Here is a 24,755-nt window from a genome sequence, read left to right as displayed (position 1 = left end):
CTACAGACTGTGGGGTCGCAAAGAGTCGGACACAACCCATCAACTGAGCACAACACAGACATACTTTCACAGCACAGCTTAACATTTTCCTTTCTGTTTTAGAAAGGTTTATTATAAGAAATAACCATCTGAAGACTGTTTTTGCATCTCCTCAAACTATGAATTGAATGCACTGTCTGCCATATTATTAAATGTCTCCTATGTACTAATTTCTGTGACAATTTTTTCTCAGAGTATTGGAGAAAATGAAGCGTCCCTTTGAATACAAAAATATAATTATATTAGATCACGAGAACTATAGAATCTAACATGATTTATTTCTGTCCTACCTAGAAACTCAGATCTAAGCTTTGTTCTCATTTACTACTTTTACCTAACTAGAGATATTTTTCTCTTCCTCATACCTGTTTACTTTCAATATAATTTGTCTTAGAAGTTATACTTATTAAAATTTTATCAAAGATCTCAGCCAACTGAAGTTCATTTAATTCTAGCAATTTAATAACATCACTATAATACTACTTAAGCATTATTTATTTTAAATCTTTTTCCAAAAAGATAAACAATATACTCTAACGAAATAAAACTAGCAAAAGGACACATGCAGGATTACCTAATATATTTGTGTTTCCATTCACTTTAAAACTTAAGACTCAGGGATATTTAGTTCCCTATTTTAACAAACTCATAAGTTCTCTTGATTTAAGAAAAACTGGTTTCCTGTATCTAAATTCAAATCTCTAAGTATAACTCATATGGTAGGCATTAAAAAGAAAAAAAAAAACCCACTCTGCCAAAAATTCCTTCAATTTGTTTTTGGTCCTAAATAGAAGGAATGGCTTTTATGTAAATGTATTTCTGCTCGTATATAAGCAAAGGCCTAGGTAACCATCTTTTCTCTTACCCTCTGCTGGAAGCCCAGGATACACTATCACTGTGTACCTGCTGGTCAAAGCTGGCGGCCTCTTTGTCCCAATTTACTTCCATCTCTACCCCTCTCTTCTCTACCAAAAGTGACTTCCACTGGAATTTCAGAGAAAGCTGGAGAGAGGCCACCAAGCCATGTGGCCTCCCAGCCTGGCCCTTCCAGGGGCCATCTCCTCTTGGGGCTCTCAGCTGTAGCTTCCCTTGGTTTCTCTGTTAGTTCCAGATGTGTGATCACGGACACTTCTCTGGTTTACTACGAATTTTCTTGATGATTGCTCTTGCAGGTGATCAGTGAAGACCGTTCTATTAGCAGTGTTAGCAGTGTTCTGACTTTTGTACATGTCTACCATGACCCTGTGTTAACTGAGGCTGACTGATTTATGCAAATAGAATCAATGCCCAATAAAGGAGAAGCCAAGCATCATTACTCTGCTCATTGCAAAAAGTCCAGACCTGGGCCACCAATGTGAAGAGCCGACTCATTAGAAAAGATCGTGATGCTGGGAAAGACCGAGGGCAGGAGAAGAGGGCAACAAGGATGAGAAGCTTGGACGGCATCACCGACTCAGTGGACGTGTCATTGTTGCTGTTCAGTCACTAAGTCGTGCCCAACTCTCTGTGACCCCATGGGCTCTAGCACACCAGGCTTTCCTGTCCTTCACCATCTCCCGGCATTTGCTCACACTCATGTCCATTGAGTTGGTGATGTTATCCAACCATCTAAGAGTTTGAGCAAACTCCGGGTGATGGTGAAGGACAGGGAAGCCTGTTGTGCAGGCAGCCCATGGGGTCACAAAGAGTCAGACACGGCTCGGTGACTGAACAAGACCCCTCCACTACTGGACTGTAAACTCCTCACCTTGTTCCTGTACTCTTAGACTCCTTCTTGACTTTTGGATTCTGACTTTTTTGGGGGGGCGGGGCATAGCACTCTTCCTTAGGTACATACTACAGACTAGCTCTCTGGATGCCTCTGACCCACATGGGTTAAATAATAACTACCTTGTTTAGTGCCGCATACACCTGTCTTACTCTGCCTTCAACCCCAAGAGCCTACAGCTCTTTCAGGGGTTACATCAGAGCCTCTTAAATGAATGCTCATTCCTCTGCCTCCAGAGAGGTATCCCTAGTAAGGGAGAGAGGAGAACACTCAGAGCTGCTTCACAGACTTTCTCCTGCTCTTTTTGGAACCAGAGACTGAGCCTACTCTTGTTGCAAATAAGCCCTCGAATATTCAGGAATGTCCACCCAGGGCCTGCTGTGTGGAGTCCATCACTTCTCTATATCCAGTTCAGTATGAAGACAACTTGAACAAATACCTAAATTCCATTTCATTTTTTTTATTCACTCAAGACACTAATCCAAATCAGATCATAAGAACATTCTTAGCTATTTCATAGTTCCCCATGCTGGATCAATTTATTGAATTCTAATGTTCAAAGTGGTCACTGCTTATACTGATCATTTTTATTTATACTATAATTTTAACTATTAACTAGCTAATTGTAACTATTAACTAATTTTAACTATAGCACTTAGATGGTTCCATCCATAGTGCTCTCCTTTCAATTTGTCAAATACACCAGACTCATGGTAACCATGCTTATCTGGCCTTACATAATCTCGCTTCTGCCAACTTCTCCATCCTCATCTTTTACCACTTCCTTTCTCACTTCGGTCATGCTGAACTTGTTTCGGTTCCTCGAATGCTCTCACTGGGATTCGCACTTATTTGCGTTTTTGTCTGACACTATTTAGCCCCCAGCTTTTATTCATCCTTATAACAACACCTCCTTAGCCCAAGTTTGGATCATATGGTCTATCTGTGTACATGCATGGTAGGGAGCTATACAGTATCATAATATGATGGGAATTAAAATTACATTTGTTTTGCTTTTCCAAAGTGTTTCCTGGTTATGTCTGTTTACTTGATGGTCTCTACCATTAGGCTACAAACCTCGTGAGGTCAGAGGCTGTGTCAACATAGTAAATGCTCAATTCATATTTATTGAATGAATGAACCATTGAACTAATTTTCCAATAAATCTCTTCAAATGCGGTGCAGTTAGATTGGTATATTAGTTATATTCACACTCTTGTGAACATGGGAAGCCTACGCTGCTGATGTTGCCTCACCCTATATCCCTATATCTCACAGTCTCACAGCTGAGGTTTACCTATTTTGACAGTGAGAAGTAAAATGGGGCTGCCTTGGTAGATTAATTTCCTAAAATGAGGGGGGGAAAAAGCTCAGACAGCAAATACAACATCATGCTCACAGACTAAGCATTCAGGCTTCAAAGAAAGGTACTTGAAAAGCCATCTCATCCTTTATTCTTGAAAATATTGACTATGACTGTGTGTAGTCCGAAGTACAGAAACTTCAAATTCCAGAGAATGTTATCTGGAAGGTAATGTCTGATCGAATACTGGATCATTACCTCAGTACTCCTTATCAGTCACTTTTGCTGAGATTCTACCATAAGCTTCAAATCGAGTGAATTTCAAAAACAGCCTAATTTTCCTTCTTCAGACAACTTTAAAAGCAGGATCTTTGAGAGTTGGTGGAAGTGGTACTAACAAATAGATCTGAATTGTTTTTCCCCCGACCACTGCCATCCCCATTTTTGTTAAATCACCAACCATGCTATGCTCTGCTTTTTTTGCCCTCATTGAAACCTGTTTATGTATTTTACCGAAATAGAAACACTGTAGTCAGTTCCTTTGAGAAGGAAGTAAACATTGGCTCTTCCCTCATAAGACAAGGTTCAGTTCAACAGTAAGTCCTGACCAGAATACAAGGAGTGCTGACTCTTTTTAAAGTCAGATTTCTATATAGAATAAGTTTCAACTATTCCAGAAGGTTCAATACCTGTGGAAGAGATCCCCATTTTTTTTCTTGAATTTATTACACCTAATTAATAGATTCATTTAATCAAACATTTGAAAATACCATTTTATTCTTAAACCTTTTAAGAATGAAAGAAATAATAACCATTTCAGCCTCTAAAATCCAGATTATCTTTCAAATAGTTTTATCATTAATCAAGACAACTGCCCAAGCAAATACTTTAATCCTATTCAGTGTCTTCAACTATTCAAAGAGTGACTTGAGACCTGAGATCAGACCAGGTCTGAAAACTCTCCAGGCTTCTGAGATCCTGGGACAAGCTTACATCAAGACTCAGTACAGTGCAATTAGGTGTGGGGTGGGAATGGTTTGGTAGAGAGGTCAGTCCTGTGGGAACAAGATACAGAAAAGAGAAGTGTTGCTGGTAAGGAGGAAGAAAATATGGCAGATTCTAGTCTTGAGTTGAGCCACAGATTTTTTTAAGTTGAGATAACATTGGCTTATGCCATTATACAAGTTTCACGTGTATAACATCATATTTCTACTTCTGTAAGCAGTGTGTTCACCATGCAAAACACTAGCTTATATCCAACACCAAACGGTTGACCCCCTTTACTCCTTTTGCCCTTTTCCCTGCCCCTTCTTCTCTAGTAATCCTTACTCTCTTCTCATTATCTACATGTTTATCTGGTTTGGTTTATTCATCTATTTTTGTTATATTCCACATATAAGTTAAATTATAAGATATTTGTCTTTCTCTGACTTGTTTCATTTCTCATGAAACTTTCAACTTCACCCATGTTGTTGCAAATGGCAAGATTTCTCTCTTTTTATGGCCAGTGTTATTCCGTTGAATACATATTCCACTAATTCTTTATCCTGGGGCTTTCCTGGTGGCTCAGTGGTGAAGAATCTACCTGTCAAGGCAGGAGAGGCAGGTTCCATCCCTGGGTGGGGAAGATCCCCTGAAGAAGGAAATGGAAGCCCACTCCAGTATTCTTGCCTGGGGAATCCCATGGACAGAAGAGCCTGGCAGGCTACTGTCCCTGGGGTCGCAAAAGAGTTGGACATGACTTAGTGACTAAACAACAACAATTCTTTATTCTATCATCCATTGGTGGGCACTTAGGTTTTTTCCATATCTGAGTTATTATAAAGAATGCTAGGATGGACATAGGGGTGTATGTATTTGTTTCAAATTACATTTTTACATCCTTTGGATAAATATCCAGAAGTGGAATAGTCAGACCATATGGTAGTACTGTTCTTAATTTTTTGAGGAGTGTCTATATTGTTTCCACAGAAGCCATAGGCTCTCTTGAGATACTGACCCGGAGAGAAAGATGTCTGGGATAGGTAACTCATCAGCCCTCCTGAGCTGTTACTGCCGTTTGGCCAAGGAAGGCAAGCTCCAGTCATGGGTTGCTCTGCTTATTGTTTTGAGTGAAATGATCTCCATTCGTACCTGTTGCACATGTCTATCACATGTTCTGTCTCGTTATGTAGCTATCTTTTTAAGCTTCTTGAGGCAAGCGTCTGTGTATTGTAATATTCTATACCATCATGCATCTGTGCCTGGCACAGTGAAGTGAAGCCACTCAGTTGTGTCTGACTCTTTGCGACCCCATGGACTATAACTTACCAGGCTTCTCCAACCATGGGATTTTCTAGGCAAGAATACTGGAACGGGTTGCCACTTCCTTCTCCAGGGGATCTTCCCAACCCAAGGATCGAACCTGGGTCTCCTGCATTGCAGGCAGACACTTTACCATCTGAGCCACCAGAGAAGCCTGTCACAGAGCAATATGCAAAAGAGATTTGTTAAATCAATGAATAAATTAATTTTTATAATGCCTGAGGTTCAGTGTAACAAAACACTGAGAAAAGCATATCTTCAACATAGTTCAGTCTGTACTACTTATATGATGAACAATACATAATTTGCTACCTATTAATACTTCTAAATGCATAAATTTAAAGAAAACACTAAATGACCCAATCAAAATATGGGCCAAAGAACTAAATAGACATTTCTCCAAAGAAGACATACAGATGGCTAACAAGCACATGAAAAGATGCTCAACATCACTCATTATCAGAGAAATGGAAATCAAGACCACGATGAGGTACCATTTCATACCAGTCAGAATGGCTGCTATCCAAAAGTCTATAAGCAATAAATGCTGGAGAGGGTGTGGAGAAAAGGGAACCCTCTTACACTGTTGGTGGGAATGCAAACTAGTACAGCCACTATGGAGAACAGTGTGCAGATTCCTTAAAAAACTGGAAATAGAACTGCCTTATGACCCAGCAATCCCACTGCTGGGCATACACATTGAGGAAACCAGAATTGAAAGAGACACGTGTACCCCAATATTCACTGTGGCACTGTTTATAATAGCCAGGACATGGAAGCAACCTAGATGTCCATCAGCATATGAATGGATAAGAAAGCTGTGGTACATATACACAATGGAGTATTACTCAGCCATTAAAAAGAATACATTTGAATCGGTTCTAATGAGGTGGATGAAAATGGAGCTGATTATACAGAGTGAAGTAAGCCAGAAAGAAAAACACTAATACAATATGCTAATACATATATATGGAATTTAGAAAGATGGTAATGATAACCCTGTATGTGAGACAGCAAAAGAGACACAGATGTATAGAACAGTCTTTTGGACTCTGTGGGAGAGGGAGAGGGTGGGATGATTTGGGAGAATGGCATTGAAACATGTATAATATCATATATGAAACGAATTGCCAGTCCAGGTTCGATGCAGGATACAGGATGCTCGGGGCTGGTGCACTGGGATGACCCAGAGGGATGATATGGGGAGGGAGGTGGGAGGGGGTTCAGGATTGAGAACACGTGTACACCCATGGCGGATTCATGTTGATATGTGGCAAAACCAATACAATATTGTAAAGTAATTAGCCTCCAATTAAAATAAGTAAATTTAAATTTAAAAAAATAAAGAAAACACTAATTCACCAAAACAAGATGCAAGGCAATGTATTTTTATTTGGAATATGCTGATATTTAAATGGATCAATAAGCTCTGGGAGCTGGTGATGGACAGGGAAGCCTGGCATGCTGTAGTCCATAGTGTTGCAAAAGAGTCAGATATGACTGAGTGACTGAACTGAAATGGAACAAAACTCAGTGTTTTGAATTGCTTAGTTTGAGACTAGTTCTGTTTCCTCATTTTTGCTAATCATCATGTTTGTCACAGGCGGTCATACTCTCTATTTATTCCACAATATTAGTCCATCTGTAAGCAGATATGGTGTTTCCCCTCTTTGACATCTATTTCAACTTCCTCCACAACACATCTGTGCCAAGCAGAGATGCCTGGCTGTGCACATTATCATAAGACACAGATGCTTGTCTCAAGAAGCTTACAGAGATAGCTACATAACTAGGTAATACATAAATTGTTTCTCACCTTCAACTCCTTCAACAAAGCATAAATAATAGAAAATAATATTCACTGGCTTTGTTATCCCTAAAACATGACAATAAATGTTATATTATTTAATGCCTAAACGGAGCTCAAAAGAAGAGGCAATGTAGGAGAAATAATGTTGATATTGGCAGTTGATGGCACAGTGGTAATTGTTGATAGGGTAGGAATGCATGAAACGACTATCTCAGGGAGAGAACATGAATGTGAATAAGCAATTCCAAATTAATCCTGGGTGAATAAACAGAAAGAATGAGAGAAACTGAGAAGGAGCCACAGAACAGGAAACAAGAGAACTAAGAAAAGGTAACACTGTAGAAATAAAGGGAAAATGACCAATAGCATACCTGCTACAAAGTCAAGGAAGGTAAGGCCTGGAAACAGGTTCTGGACTTGTCAGGAATAAAGGTGTTAGCAATCCTAACTAGCATATTTTCTGAGGGGTTGTGGTGATAGAAGTCAGTTTGCAAAGAGAGATCAGGAAGTCAAAGAGAGAAAATATCGACAAATTTTATACACATTTTGGTGTCAAAGGGAACAAGATATAGGAGAACAGTTGGCCCTCCATATTTGGGAGCTCCTCACATATGGATTCTATCAAACTTGGATAGAAAATATTAGGAAAGAATTCCAGAAAGTTACAGAAAGCAAAACCGAATTTGCTGCACACAGCAACTATTTACACAGCATTTACACTGTACTAGGTATTATAAGTATTCAAGAGATGATTTAAAGCATACAGGAGTATGTATGTTAGGTTATATGTTAGATAAGGAACTTGAGCATTTGTGGATTTGTGCATCTTAGGAGGATTTTGGAGTCAATCCCCCACAGATACCAAGGGATGACTATAGTTTGAGGCAGAGGCAGAAACAAGGGGCGATTCTGTAAGTCCTTTATGCCTTAAAAGAGCCAACAATCACCGACTGAACTAAGTCATAAAAGGAGAGAAAGGATTCCCTTAGGGAGACAGAAAGAGCAGGGGGAGTGGTGGGTGAAGTTATTCATGCTGGAAGGATAGGAAAGGGAAATAAATGGGCTTTATTGTCCCTGTGACTTAAGAGATAAAGTCATATACCTAGAATGAGAAGATGAGTAGGATAAAGAGTTGATGAAGGTTTGAAAATAATTGGGACCATCCCAATGAAGAAAAAGAAATGAAACTTTTAAAAAAAGAAAGAAAGGAAAGAATATCTGGAAGCATTAAGTGCTCAGAGGGAGGGTGGACTCACCATAAATTCCTTAATTTTCCCAACAGGACTCAGGTCAGCAAGTTTCCTGCCCACCATGGCTCTTAAAATCAACCCCACTTTCTAGTAAAATGACATTGAAGATGGGAAACCAGGCTAGCCAAATTTGAGCGGGGAGAGGTTGTACTCTCCAAAGTAAACTACACTCAAGATAGAGCAAGGGTTTCAAAACCAAACTGTGAGCCAAAATAAAACCTTCTTTGTATCTTCACCCTCTCCACCCTCAGCTACTTTTCCTTCTCCCAGAGACTACTTCACTTTCCTTTCCTTTCCTTCCCGCTCACCTATTTTTCTCAAACTCGACTCACATTGTGCCATTTACTGAGTTCAGAACTGAAAAATGCACATGTGTTATTTTTAGTCCAAGCATCACATGATTGGAGAATATTTCATTTTTATTTCACATTGTCTCAGGTCAATGTGCCAGGTTCTCAAGGCGGTCACAAGTCTCAGAGATCACTCCCGAGAACTGCAAAACAAAGAATCCTGTGACAGAAATGCTGACAGCGTGGAAAGACTTTGTGATTTGCTGAGTCACTAATCAGAACTTGCAATTTTGAATACTTTCTTTTGCAATTAAAATTCCGTATCCTAACATGCCCATCTCTCTCTATATATGGATTAAAAATCATTTAAAATTGACTTGCATTTGTAAATGAAACAGTAAATCACGTTTTTGAGTACCTCTCCCCCACCATACACATTCAACTTTTAAAATGTTCAATTTCCCATTAATTCAATCTTTTCTTTTACTGAAAATTTGGTGTAGTTTAGAAGTGACCTAGTTGTAAACTTTCGTTTCGCACATCTTTCAAGAAGCAAGAAGAGTAAACACAATTTCAAAACTTCTGTTTACTGGAATGGACAAATTGTGTTGAAGTGTGGAATGAATATATGCCAATGGAAACATTTCTATGGTGAGATGAATCAGTGCTACATTGTCTAACTATGGATTTGCTGACCATTCTTCTATATTCCTTAAAAACAACCTCTACTAGAAAGCATGTTAACCTGGATCCAGGTCCTGTCTCTATTTGAAAGTACAGTTGACCCTTGAACAACAAGAATTTGAATTGTAAGTGTTCACTTATATGTGGATATTTTTCAACAGTAAATGCTACAGTAATACCATAGTAAATACTGCATAATTCATGGTTGGTAGTATCTGCAGATATCCAACCACTGATATGGAGGAACCACTTATATAAAGGGCCAAGTTATACTTGGGTTTTCAACTGTGCAGAGTTGAAAATATGGGGGCGCTTGGTGCTTCCAACCCCAAGTTGTACAAGGGTCAAATGTAATAAAATGGCATTCCTATTTAAATGTTTTATTGGTTTAAGTATTATTATTTAATAATAATTCTAATCAGCCTTGATCATAATTACTTAGTGTATTAATATAACCTTATGTTTATCTTACTTCATTTAAAGTATATATTGTTCTTATTCCTATGAAATTCCTGAAAACAAAAACATTTCACCAGTGTCAGTCTAAAATGCTTCTTTAGTATCAGATCAGAGGTAGTATTTCAAAAGGAATGGTTCTCAAAAGCCTTGACAGTTCCTGCCACATAGCTGAGTTAAAATGAAGACTTACCATCAGGCAGCATTTTTAAAGCCTAGTATGAGATATTTTCTCTACTTAAAAGTTAGAAACAATATCTTCTTTAAAAAAAAAAGAAAACTTTACTATTTACATTTTGCATTAATTTTGACATGTTATCTGTTGATGTACATAATGGTTTAAGATTTTTACTATAGGTTGATCTTATTTAAAACAATCTTTCTCTTCCATCTGTTTCAGAGTAATTGGCTAGCACTGACCTCTCCAAATTTGTAATTTCTGGAATCTGCATTAATTCTGTTTATCTCTGATAAAATGGTCCAATGTTTAGAATTCTTTCAGTGCTACAGAAATATTTGTGCTGTGAATATATATAGCTATTAGGGCACTATGCTGGGTGTGATAATCCCAAAAGGCACCCTGCGCTGGAGGAACCCGACATCTGAAGGGTCCAGTCAGGGTTGAGAACCTGCATGAAGTAAGATGACTTTACAAGAAGAGTACAAAGTACGCAGAGCTGAGGGGAGCTGCAGCCGCAAATTGGTGATATCAGCATACAGAACTGTTTTATAGGGGAGGTTGGTGCCGAGCTGGGTCCTAAAAGAAAAGGTCTTGAAGATCCCTTCCATGTGTGACAGAGGCCAGCCAGGGCAGGCAAAAGCCTGGGGATTCAGTCCCCTGAGAGCTGTGGTGATGTCTTGGAGAACCTGTATGGCTAGACTTTCGAGAACACAGGAAAAGAGGAGGGGCTCATTCTCCCCGACTTCTTAGTGATCAGAAGATTGGACTTCAGTCCTAAATTCAAAGTACTACAACACTGAAAAATATTTGTGATCTTTTGTTCCTTTGCTCTTGAATGTAAGATGTTGTAGAAATGCTCTGTAAACATGTCGTTCACTTTGGGAAAGGAAAGGTTCAAAGAACAAAATTCTAAGCTATGGAGCCCTTCTCAGAAGGAATGTTCTATATATATACTAGAGGAAGCCAAGGCTTGTGGGTTGGGAGAGAAGAGATGGGGTTCAGGGCTCTGCATGCTTCCTTGTATGGCTCCAGACTGGAGTGACTGTGGCTGGTTGTTCCAGAAATGTTTTCTAGTCATGAAGGAAAGTCATGTGAGAGGCTGTCTCCTTCCTGGTTGTTTCACTTCTAACTCAACAGAACAGCTAGAAAGCAGATTTCCCAGACACTTCAGAAGGAGATAAACAGCCTGAAGAAAATCTGACATCTGCAAATCAGCATAGACTAGCTCTTAAATATTTTACATGAGTAATATATTAAAAGATCAGCCAAGCAGGACACGGCAGATGGAAGACTGGGTGGAAAACTGAAGCCTGGGCTGAAGATAAATACCTAATAAAAACCATTCTTTTCAAAGAATGCCAAGAACTCAGACTTGAAGATTGGCCTTGTCAACACTTTAAGTCTCTGATTCCTCTCAAGAAGAGATGTGATAAATAATTAAGAGTGAATTATAATGAGCACATCCTTGAAAGCATTTTAACCTGTATTTGTTCCACACGGAGAAGTCATGGACAGTAATTCTTCAGTCACTTCAAACTCGTCACTGACTTCTCTGGTGACAACTGACTAGTACTGGTAACATCTTTTGACATCGAGAGCCAAGAAAAGCCTCTCGAGATCATTTGCCTTGCTTTAAGTTGACAACTGATGTCACGCTTAGTATTTTCAACTTTTTGAGAAACTGTTCAAGCTAAAAAACATGATAGCCTTGATTACTTCCTTCCTCTCATTACATTTCTTCAATTGCTAATTCAATGCTGGTAAATGGATTTCTTGCTAGGCTAATAAATGAGCTGTTGAGAAAAAAATTATAATGAGCATGTTAGTGGTTATCTATAATGAAAAGTACTTAAAAGCAGTTCTTTTACACCTCTTAAATGTTTGGATGTGGTACTAATTTACGTTATAAAGAAAATGACTGACTTAGCAAAAGCACACATTGGTCTAGCCAATGACCACAAACCTCAAGGAGCAGAGGCCAAACAATGGCCTGTCCTGACTCATGTCTGCTCACATGCATCATTTGAAGCTAGATTTAAAAGCAAAAACCCATTACCTTTCATATGAAGCTCCATCAGTTGTTAATTAAAGATTATGCACTCTTACACATTAAATACATATACGCAAGGCCTCATTTTTAGACAAAAATAAAACTTTATAAATAGACTGCAAAGCATGACCAACCTCCCTAGCCAATTGGCTGGGTTGCTCCCTGTTGTGAAAACATCCCAGGAGAGGAGTCTGTCATCTGTTAGGAGGCGTCCAAGGATCTGAGTGCTTGGGAGGCAGAGTTCTTCTCTGGCTCTGGGAATCCTAGGCCTGGCGGGGGGCCAAATCAGGAATGACTGTGAAGTCCTTAGGTTAGTTGAAGCAGTAACCTCAAAAGATACAGTAATCTCAAAAAAGATGCACACAAAAAATCTCTCTCAGGTATTTCATATTAAAAGTTTTGGGTGGAGCTCTACAGACAGCAGATTCAAAACATAGGTGAGGCTCTAACAAAGCTTGTGATAAGGCAGATCAGTATATCTTGCTGATGATTTAAAAACCTAATCTAGAGCACTGCTTCAAAGTTGAGAATTAAAACACTAATACAAACCTAAACTTTTAAAATTACTGTTGAACTCTGCTTCCTAAGATCTTTTAGAGGGACTTCCCTGGCAGTCCAGTGGCTACAACTCTGTGCTCCCAAAGCAGGGGGGCCAGGTTCAATTCCTGGTCAGGGAACTAGATCCCACATACCAGAACTAAAGTTCACACATGCCACGACGAGGGGGAGATCCCCCGTGCCTCAACCAAGACCCAGTGCAGCAAAATAAACAAATACAAAAAAAACCCAAAACAAAGATCGGTCAGAATCCTTTGAATCTCTTAATTCTTAAGGGCAGTATTTAATTTGTCTAATGTAAGTGTGGTTACCATTTTATGGCTGGCAAACATAAAATCAGAGAGGTAAGGAATTTTCCTTACATCACACAGTGGATAAATGAGTTTGCAATAGAATTCAAGCATCTTCCACCAGTAGCTAGAAATGACAACAATCATATAGCCAGTTTTTTATTATCAAGGTTTTTCATTCTTCACGTGACTTTTTGTGTTTATTTGATTCTATAACCTATAACATAGATTCAGTTCAGTTCAGTTCAGTTTAGTCACTCAGTCGTGTCCGACTCTTTGCGACCCCATGAATCGCAGCACACCAGGCCTCCCTGTCCATCACCATCTCCCGGAGTTCACTCAGACTCCCGTCCATCGAGTCCGTGATGCCATCCAGCCATCTCATCTTCGGTCATCCCCTCCACTACTGACATTTTCATTCCACATGTGAAAAACCAAAGCACGGAGAAGCCACCTGACTGCTCCAGCATCACACACTGGCCAGCAAATATGCAGGCAGGAGAGACATTTATAGTCCCTGCTCTTAACCACTGTACAAAAGTGGTTTTATTTCTCTACCCACTTCTACCTCTTTCTCAACCTACTTCTCTACAAAAATTTGTGGGTTATTTGTCTATCAGATATCATGAAGGAACTCATCATAGAGTGTGTCCTCCCTCTAGACCCAAAGGCAAAACAAAACCACAAGGGTGACTTTTGGTCTAGCAATCTGTGACCCAGGATCTGCCAAGAAGAGGCACTCCTTTACAATTCCTGCACAGCCTCTGTGGTTGAGGGCCTTGACCCCTAGACTCCCTAATTCCACCAGCATTCACATTAGTTGTAATCAAGCATTCTTTCCATGTACAACATTGTTTGTTTTGTAGAAATGTAAAAAGCACATTTCAACTACTCTTCTGTTGCTTAAATGTCCTCTATGATACTCTGGCCAAGAGGTCTGGAAATTTGAAACCTCCCATGTTAGCACATTCCATCTTGGACAGCTTTAACTGAGAAATGTCTTTTCTCATATTGAAAAAAAAAAATCTACCTGTAACTTCTTTTTGTTTTTTCCAGTTATAAGTATTAAGTCTGTTTATTTGCTTTTATTTTGAGAATTTAATGAACTATATAGACCCATCCCCAGGAAAAAAAAAATGTAGACTACAGCCAAACACAAAAAGGCTGACAAGCAGCCTTCTGAATGCATATAATGGTCTGTGAACCTCAAGGTTGGAAACCCTCTTCAATAATAGCCCTTCAAATGCTGTAAGTGAGAGAGCACTCTTACCCTCCGTACTGTGAACCATGTCTAAGAAAGGACTTGTGTTTTCCTCTCGCCACTGAATTACATCGGCTTAGATTGTGGTCATTTATTTAGCCCATGGAGACCTTCCTGAACCCTGGCTCTGTGATCTAATCTATTCACTATGCCTTCTTCAAGTCAGCTCTAGTCTTGATCACCACAGCCCTGGCGAAGACCTTAGACAGGAAATAGCTCGAGATAAAACCCCAATGACAGGATAATCACCCTGTGAGGTGGGAAGTGACCCCTACATTTTTCTGCAAAGATCATATACTGGGACTTGAGTCTGTGAATACACAGGGAAATATGCACATTTCAACAAACAGAATATAATCATATGCCACTAACTTTATCCCTCAAGAAACCTGCTTTTGTTTAATTTCTTCAGTGCTGGGTTAGTTCAGGACTTAGACTAACCAATTCAGAGGATATGAAAACACATGAGAACCACATGATTGAGGGTCTAGGTACCAATTGCAAAACTTCCTTTTACATCTTAGAATGTGGCCTCAGGAAACCCAAGTATTTTCCTAGGTCTAAAGTCCCTCCAACTACAGTTTTCCTAAATAAAACAGAGTAATTGCCTAGGGGCTATCTCTTTGTTGTGAAGAATTCTCACACCAGCAAGTTTACAAATGCCAAAAAGCAAGTTTACAAATGTCATGTTGTGTATTAGGGTTTTTTTTTTTAATGGTTTAATTTACTTGTTTTAAAATGAGTTTTTTTCATGCTTCAAGGATACCTTGTAGTGTTCTAGCATTTTGAGGACAAGTTGACATTGACCCTGTCCAAGTACTTTGTAGATTTTAGAAATTAAATCATATCACTTCTAGTGTTTGTCATTTCAAAACTAAGAGCTTTAATATAGCCAGCACTGTGGAAGAAGATTGGAAAAGAATTGAGTCAGAGGATCCCACTCTGTCTTTAACTACACAAGTGATAACAAGCAATTCTTCTGTCCTTTCTGGGCCTCTTACTTCTCATGCATAAAAATCACTTCTTCTCCAGTTTTCAAAAATCATTTTATTCTAATTTTGTTAAATTATGTGGATGTGCTAAAGCATCAGAACCAAGACAAACATCAGTATCTGGAGTCCTTTCTGTGTCTTAAACATTAAGGCTGAAAGTATGATTTTAACATACAAGAAAATATCCTTTCACTCTAGTGGTGATGCGTGGTGGGTCACAGGACACAATGCCTGTATTCCAAAGTTTCCTAAACTTTGGAAACACTTCGGGAATTAAAAAAAAAAAAAAAAAAAACTCGTGAGGCCTAGAGCTCACCCCAAAATATTCCAAAAGGCGAGAATATTCCAAGGTGAGATTACCTTGACCAGTAGAATTATAAAAACCTAGAAAACTTAGAAAAACTTAGAAAACATAAAAACTTCAGTTTAGAACCACTGCTCCATTCCAGCTTTCAATTCTGAATATATGTAAGAATCAACTGATAATTTTTCAAAGCCTGCCAGTGCCTAGGTCCACCCCCAGATTCTGATTCAATTGGCCCTTGGGACGAAGGCATTGATGTGTTTTAAAACTCTGCAGGTTGTTGTGATGTGCAAGCAGGGGTGGGAACTACTCCTCTAATCTCTACTTCACATGATCCTTCTAGTTGATCATCCTGACATCAGTCGCACACCGGCCACTCATCAGATGAAAAATCTTTGGACCTAATTACAAGGTACAGCTCCACCTCCACTATATCAACCTGGTGTCATAACTTCCTGCTTTTTCTCTAGGACCATAACTTCTTATCTTGTCAATTAGCCAGTGCTCCTGGTGTTCTGTTACCTGAATTTCCCAGCTATGGGCTCTCAAGTGCTTCTTTCAGATTGTAGTCCCACTTCTATCAACTTTTCTTTGCCTTGTGTATCAATTCTCCCTAGTACTTTGAATGCCCTTGCCTACTCTTCCAAATGTCCTCTGTATCTTGGATTATTCTGATCAAATTTCTCCTATGATCCCAACTAACTACTATTAAATGGGAGTCAAAAGGATATATCCAACTGAGAAAAAAGAATCTGCCTAATTTCACCGATGGCTGAGCAAATCCTAGGCATATATATCAAGGAAATTGGAAACACACACACACACACACACAATTTCTAAAACTATAACACTTTTTTCCATTCTACACCGGCTTCAGTTCTGGCCAAGTACTTAAGAAACACAAGAATCAATCTTGGAAAACTACAAAGTTGAGAACTGTACATTTTCAAGAGAATTAAGGAGTTACCAATAGAAGGTGAAAGCAAAGATTAGAACCTCAGTCTAGAAAAATGAAAGCTGATGGAAAATCATTTTTTTAGAGTGACTAAAGAAGATGCTTAAGAGTCTCTTGGACTGCAAGGAGATCCAACCAGTCCATTCTAAAGGAGATCAGCCCTGGGTGTTCTTTCAAGGAATGATGCTAAAGCTGAAACTCCAGTACTTTGGCCACCTCATGCGAAGAGTTGACTCATTGGAAAAGACTCTGATGCTGGGAGGGATTGGGGGCAGGAGGAGAAGGGGACGACAGAGGATGAGATGGCTGGATGGCATCACCGACTCGATGGACGTGAGTTTGAGTGAACTCCAGGAAATGGTGATGGACAGGGAGGCCTGGCATGCTGCGATTCATGGGGTCGCAAAGGGTCAGACACAATTGAGTGACTGAACTGAACTGAACTGAAAACAATATTATTTTCTCAAATATGCAACACAGAAGCTTAAAGAACAATGTTCTAGAAAAGAATGAAAGACTGCATAGTAATTATAAGATAAACTTATAAGGAGTTTATACAGGGTAAAAATAAATAGGTTCTCTGAAGTCTTAGATAAATTTGGTAAATAATTGAGATTGTTCAGAAAAAAAGCACTTAGCATTTGGGGAGTAATTTACAAGTTTTTAAAGTGCTTTCATATACATGTTCTTACTTGAGTCTTGTAAAATATCAGAAATTAGAACTGCTCTGAGTTTATTTTGAACAGTTTGAGGCAGTATTGTAAAGGGATCCAACATCTGCTTTGATGAAAGTTTCTTTGAGATGCTGTCTGAGAGTGGGCTGGCCAGATCTTTGCTCTAGTAGCATTTATACCTTTTATGACCAGAGGTGGATTTTCCATAAATCTAGTGAAGTTTTAAGCTTTAATCGCTTTTCTTGCAAGGGTTTTTTCCAAGCCTTAAGAGAAGCCCTGGCAGCAGGTTCTCACGGTTGTGTGTTTTTGTCACATAGTAAAAGTAAGTTATCATTTGCTCTGATTTTTGTCTTCATTCTACTTATTTTTGTACATACTCTATAGTAGGCATTTTATGTTCTTTTTCTTAAATGTGAACTATGGTGCCTCTCTTGCTTATGAGCAATTATTACTAAGTCATGGCGTCCTGCTACCCACTGCAAGGCCCTTAGCATCCTCTTTGTCTTCTACTTTCTTTCTCCATCAACACTCAGCCTTTGAGCTGCAGCTGTTCCCTGCCGTCTCCTCAGCCATGTTCCTCACTTCTGATGACCATCTCCTCACAGGCAGTGTCTTCCCCAGGAAGACTCAGAGTATCAGGTCAAGCTTTCCAGTTAATCTCTTTTCTTCCCTGGACCGGTTCTCCTCCTTTCCCTCGCCTTTGGAGTTTCTCAGCCTGAGAGAACTGTTTCCACTTGGAACTCTGTCCATGGGGTCCTCCCAGCTGCGCCCTTTCGTTTCAGGCACTGAAAGGGCTGCTCTTCAGAACCTTCCCTGCTCAGCCCTTTCAGCAGTTATGGTCTCCTCCAGTGGTTTCTCCTTTCTAAATGTTCATTCCTTAACCACCAGGGAAAAATACACTAGATACTGAAAATGCCTTTTATCTAGAGTTGTTTTGGCACAAGTGCCACAGAAGGGCAAGAGAGAAAAAGATTTGTGGCAGCTGCTCCTGGGCCAACCTTGGGAGCTGCGCTTTCCCCGCCACCCACTGTGGATAAGCTGTCAAAATAGACACTGGGAAATGTAAAGAAATAAAATAAAAACATAGGTTTTCTTTCTATGAAATGTGGTTTTGCACACCTGGAGTTCTCAGGTCAGCCTGAAATCGAAGTCGCTCAGTCGTGTCCGACTCTTTGTGACCCCGTGAACTGTAGCCCACCAGGCTCTTCCGTCCGTGGGATTCTCCAGGCAAGAATACTGGAGTGGGTTGCCATTTGAGGGAGCCAGAAAGAGGAGCGTGGGGATCCATTCACACACACACACACGACATAGAACACGAGTCAGGTGTTTTAGGATGACTTCAGGAGCTTAGCTGTGCTCAAAATTACCCACCCAATATAGGAAAAAGGAAATTTTTATTTTACAAAGAGTTCAATAATGCAGGCTTAAGCTCAAAGAACAGCAGCACTTTGAAGTTTATCTAGAAGATGTAATTAAATGTAGACCATCTCAGTCAGTGAATACTTTAGTTATCATGTTTGTTTGCTTTCTCGTTTAAGTAATACTAATAAGGGATTCTGAAAAAGATTTAAAATATGTTATACTGCTATGGTATCCTAATACCCCGCCCCACCCCCCCCACCCCCGCCCCCCCCCCCCACCCCCCCCCCCCCCGCCCCACCCCCCCACCCCTGCCCCAGAAACCCTTCTAATGGGTTAAATAAAACTTAAGTAAAGATGTTAATATCAAAAAGCATTTAAATGAGCATCCTGGGCAGGATCAGCATTGTGTTTAAACAGAAATACACAGAGTCAGCAAAAAAAAAAAAAAAAAAAAAAAAGGGATTTGACCTTTGCCTTAGATTTCAGTCTAGGGATTTACAATACTTTAATGCTACACATTTTGTTCAACCTACAAAAACCCACACTATTTATGGAAGCTCAAGAGAGTCAACTTCTCACTTGATGTTCTCAGTACAATAAAACACTAGTGCTGTGCAAAAATCATAAATTTTCATACATACAGAAGAAAACTGTGCTGATTTCCTGGGAGCAAAAGATTTAGTAATAAAAATAAATGAAATTATAGGTAAACACATAGCCCCAGTAGTTTTTCACACCTACCATTTTCATATCTACTAATTTGAGGACCCACATACTGGGATATCTCTTTGGGGAGAAGAAACAACCGTGTACAAATAAGAACCGAGTCCTGTGAATTCCTGACAGTTCTAACATTTTTGACAGAAAGATTTTAGGTAAAATATGTATGCCTTGATTTTATCCCACTCTTATCACCACCCTGGGCACTCTCTTTCTTTCAATAGTTCAACAGTATACACTCACTGAAAATGCTGACTCACAGTGATATGAGCTAATCATGCAATCTCCTGCTTAAGATTACCCATAATGAAGAAAGATCAGTGATGATTGGATGAATAATGACCAATATGAAATTTAGTCCACTACTTATATTGGCTGTCTTTTTGTAGGGGGGATTCCCTGATGGCTCAGCAGGTGAAAGAATCTGACTACAATGCAGGAGACACAGGAGACTCGGGTTCAGTCCCTGGGTTGCAAAGATCTCCTGGAGGAGGAAATGGCAATCACTCCAGTATTCTTGCCTGCAAAATTCCATGTAGAGACGAGCCTGGTGGGCTACATTCCAATGGGTCGCAAAGAGTTGGACACGACTGAGCAAGTAAGGAAACACAAATACTCCATTTTTAAGCCAAATTCCACGTGGCCACACTGCCTTGGGCATGAGGAAACAACTGGCCTAAAAAAATACCGATCAGATTCCTTACAATATTAGACCAAAGCTTACATCATTAAAAAAAAAAAAAAAAAAAAAGCTGAAGAAAGTTTCCCAAAAGGATTGGATTAGCTTTGAAAAAATAGCCTAACATTCAGCAGCAGTATCAATGCCCCTAACAGCATATGCACACTGAAAAAGCATCATAACCCAAACATCATAGAACACACACATAAGAAGTTGGGCAGACCCACCTTCTTCAAGCAGTGGCCACAGCAATCACCTTTCAAATGTCAGAGAAATATCCCAGGACACTGATATTCAAATTAGTAAATACTTGTTCTGAGCATTAAAACAACCCATTTCATCTAACCTTTCTCTTCTTTTCTTCTCACTGTGCCTTGCTGTCCTTTTACTCTATCACCTCTGTGTTTGGCACATAGTTGAATTTTACATATGAATAAACAAATGGTAGAAAAGTGAGTATCTTGGGATATGACGTGGCTGGATTTAATTCTTAAAAATAAGACTTTTTTAAGGATTCTTGAACGGCGAGAATTTCCCAGAAGGGGCCCCTAAAGGATGCTGCTGCTGCTGCTAAGTCGCTTCAGTCGTGTCCGACTATGTGCGACCCCATAGACGGCAGCCCACCAGGCTCCCCCATCCCTGGGATTCTCCAGGCAAGAACACTGGAGTGGGTTGCCATTTCCTTCTCCAACTCTAAAGGATGACTTATTCTCAATACACAATAAAGTTTCACTAATTATTTTATTCCTTCATTTATTCAGTACATATTTTTTGTCCGTCTTCTGCACACCAAGAATTGTTCTGGGTTTCTGTGATTTGCCAAACAACAGCACAGACATGGTCACTGATCTCAGAATTTACCTTCTAGGGTGGAAGGAAATAATTTAAAAATAAAAATGAACACAGGGACACATGAATAACGAGATAGTTATGATTGTGATTAAAGCCAAAATGGAGCTTTTTTGAGAAATGGAAAGGTGAGAGCCAGATTGTACAGTGCCTTATAAACTATCTCAAGGATTTTCTATTTTATCCTAAGATAAATGGTAAATACTGTAAAGTTTAGAAATAGGCTATGATTAAAAGTTTATTTTTAAAAGACAACTCTACACGTCTATAAATAGAAAGAATTAGAAGAGATGAGAAAAACATGATTATGGCAGATGTGGATGAAAGTAAAGGTCCAGTTGGGGAGGCTACTGCTGTAGTTTAGGCAAAAGATGATGACAGTTGAGACAGAGGAGTAGCTGTGGGTACATCGAGACGGAACCAGATTCAAGATTCATCTGGAAGGTACAAGATGCTTATCAAGGAGATAACAGTCAAAGGTCATATCAGCATCTTGAAGCATGGGAGATGGGAAGACTGAAAATACTAAATGAAGAATAGGTTTAAGGGATAAAATGCAAGACAGGTAACCAAGAGGAGATAGCAAATAAATGTACGTACAGTTTTGTAGCTCAGAAGGGAGATCTGTGTTGGCGAATGCAACCTCCAAGTCATGGTGAATACACAGTATTATTTATAAGCTGTGGAAGTGAATGAGAGCTCATGGGAAAAGAATGTGAGGTAAGAAAGAAACAGGCTCCAAGACTGATCTTTGAAAAGCTCCAGTTGCTAAGCAGAGGAGGAAGCTCTATCAAAGGTGAATGAAAAAGGTTGTCATGATGGGGTAGAAAAAACAGTGGACTGTGTGTGTGTTACAGTAAGTTGTGTATCACAGAAGCCAAGAAAAAGAGAATTTCAGATAGAGAAAGTGATCACACAGGAAGTCAAGTAAGGGGAGAATTTTGCAATGGGGTCACCACTGAGATCTTAGCCAGGACAGCTAGAGTTATGGTAGATTGGAGAGAACAGAGCTGCGAAAGGGAAGTGAAGGCATTAGGAAAATGTGCACATAATTACTCTTCTTAAAAGCCTGATCATGAGCAGAATTTTGAGGTTCTGTTCTCAGTTACACAGGCTTCACTTCCCTGTCCACAATGTGAGAGTGTAAATATAATCATATTCCGAAAATAACTCAGAAATGCAAGGGCAAAGTCTGGTGATTGGCATCACTCCATTCAGTTGAGTTCAAGTAATATTTATTGAGCACAAAGATGAACAGGACAAGGTGCATTCTTGCCAAAAGCTTATGGAGGAGACAGAATAACTCATATATAGTTGTTTTTTTTTTTTTTAATGCAGTCGATTTGAAGATGAAAGTTTGCCTGCTGCGCTGTGAGAGCAAGGAAGGAGAGCATTTACCCCAACCAGAATATTTGAAAAAATTTCTGTAAGAGAGAAGATACATGAACTAAACTGTGGAGGAAAAAATAGGAATTAGCCCAGTGGTGAGAGGAAGTAAAGATGCACCGCAGAGGAAGTATATGAATGTCAGCAAGGGCCCAGAGAGGTGGAAGACAAGTTAAATTCTGTGTACATCCCATCCATGATTTGCTTAGAGCATCTACACACACATCAGCTACTAGAATATAAAGCAGACTGTGAGAGTTAGGTCTAGAGAGGTAGACAGGCCAAGCTCATGAAGAATCTGTGTGCTCTGTTAAGATTTGACTTGAGAGACGCAGACGTAGAAAACAAGACATGTAGATGTGGAGGGGAAGGGAAGGGCAGGACAAACTGGGAGATTAGGCCGACTACATGCGCTGAGAGTTAGTCGCTCAGTCATGTCTGACTCTTTGCGACTCCAGGGACCGTAGTCTGCCAGGTTCCTCTGTCCGTGGAATTCTCCAGGCAAGAAGACTGGAGTGGGTAGCCATTCCCTTCTCCAGAGGACCTTCCTGACCCAGGGATCAAGCCCGGGTCTCCTGCATTGCAGGCAGATTCTTTACCGTCTGAACCACCCAGGAAGCCCCCATAGGTACTCTACCATGTACAAAATAGGTAGCTGGTGGGAACCTGCTGTAGAACACAGGGAGTTCAGCTTGGTGCTCTGTGATGACCTAGCTGGGTGGGATGGGGTGGGGTTTGGGAGGGAGGTTCAAGAGGGAGGGGATATATGTATGTGTGTTAGTTGCTCAGTGGTGTCTGACTCTTGGTGACCCTATGGAGTGTAGCAGGCAGGCTCCTCTGTCCATGGGATTTCTCAGGCAAGAATACTGAAGTTGGCTGCCTTTGCCTTCTCCAGGGGATCTTCCCCACCCAGAGATTGAATCCTGGTCTCCTGCCTTGCAGGCAGATTCTTTACTATCTGAGCCACCGAGGAAGCCCAGATATATGTATACATATTGCTGATTTGGGCCTCCCAGGTGGTGCTAGTGGTAAGAACCTGCCTGCCAATGCAGGAGACGTAAGAGACGCAGGTTCCATCCCTGGGTCAGGGAGATCCCCTGGAGGAGGGCATGGCGACCCACTCTAGTATTCTTGCCTGGAGAATCCCATGAAAAAAGGGGCCTGGCAGGCTACAGTCCATGGGGTTCCAAAGAGCCGGACTTGGCTTACTGACTGATCACCTCCACATGCATAGCTGATTCACTTCCTTGTACAGCAGAAACTGACACAACATTGTAAACATAATTACACTCCAGTTAAAAAATAAAATTTACATTGAAAAATTAAGAAAAAGATTGATTCCAATTTAAGGTCAACCACCTATTAGTTCTGGGCCCCTGGACAATTCACTCAGTCTCCCAGAGCCTCAATTTCCTCAATGAGAGTTTTTAGTTTTAGTTTCCTTGAATGAGAGTTTAAATAATATTTACACCCTAATGTGAAAATTTCATGAACTCACAATTAGGGTTAAACATTAACTAAGCAGGGAGCAAACTTAGACTCATCCAATCTACTTATTATAAGGGAACTGAGTCCTGAGGAGCTTGATCATTTATCCAAATTCATGCCTTTAAGAAGGAGGAGAGCCTACAGTGAATCTAAGTTCTGTTATCTGACACTATAACACTATTGAGGGGTTCTCAAGTGGCTCAGAGGTAAAAAATCTGCCTGCCAATGCAAGAGACGCAAGAGATTCAGGTTCGATCCCTGGGTCAGGATGATCCCCTGGAGGAAGACGTGAAAACCCACTCCATCATTCTTGCCTGCAAAATTCCATGGAGAGAAGAGCCTTGCAGGCTACCATCCATGGGGTCGCAAAGAGTTCAACATGACTGAGCGACCGAGTATGCACCATGCATGACACTATTAAACATTCCTTTCTTCTTGGAGTTAAAGTCTGAAGTAACCAGAAAATGAAAGGGGCAGAAGACGGGCTGTCAAATGCCAAAGCGTCAGGGGAGATGGCATTTTCTGATGATGAACAATAAACTAAAGGTTGAGAAAAAAGACAGGCACAAGGGCTGAGGATATGGTAGCCACATCTCCAGATATCTTTCTTCCTGGTGTAAATAACCATGAACTCACAGCTTGCTACAGATATTGCAAGAGGCATGGGCTTTGACAGAAACCAGTCCAGGTTCATCTCCCTATTCTGCCATTTACTTGCTATGTGACTTGAGTTGACTTTTTTCTATAACCATAAAATATGAAAATAATGCCTTACTGATTTCTTATGAAGCTTGAATAAGTTAATATATATGGACATGCTTAATATGTTGCCTCACCAAATGTGGCACCTGAACATTTTCTTTATTCCTTCTGAAAATAATACAGGGCACACCAGCACACATACAAATTGAGTCCTTTTAACGACATGTGCCCACCCAATTTATTCTCAAGACCCTCCAGAGAATCTGAAAATGAAAGAAAATATACTGTTTGATAGGCTGTGCTTTATTTTCCAGATTTCAGACTGACTTGCTATGTCCTGGGCAACCGATGACAGACTAGTCAACAGCTCAGAGACCAAAGATCAGAGTCTGAATTGACT

General features: G+C 40.0%; 1 long non-coding RNA gene across 5 annotated transcripts in view; it reads right to left on the bottom strand.

Moving 5' to 3' along the window:
• LOC105608837 (uncharacterized) overlaps positions 1–24,755 on the bottom strand; it is a 39,134-nt gene that overhangs the window by 9,533 nt on the left and 4,846 nt on the right. For 2 of the 5 annotated variants that reach the window (XR_001030437.4, XR_006058718.2), the window contains exons 1-2: positions 8,481–8,821; positions 5,421–5,568 (exon numbers count right to left, since the gene is read on the bottom strand). This is a non-coding gene — a long non-coding RNA (uncharacterized LOC105608837). Of the gene's footprint in view, positions 1–5,420; positions 5,569–8,480; positions 8,968–12,269; positions 13,258–24,755 lie in introns of those variants that run through there. The other 3 variants (XR_009599303.1, XR_009599302.1, XR_009599301.1) reach the window with 3 other exon arrangements.

Source organism: Ovis aries, chromosome 2, assembly GCF_016772045.2.
Source record: "Ovis aries strain OAR_USU_Benz2616 breed Rambouillet chromosome 2, ARS-UI_Ramb_v3.0, whole genome shotgun sequence".
Lineage (NCBI taxonomy): Eukaryota > Metazoa > Chordata > Mammalia > Artiodactyla > Bovidae > Ovis > Ovis aries.
This window is presented reverse-complemented; position numbering and strand designations above follow the sequence as displayed.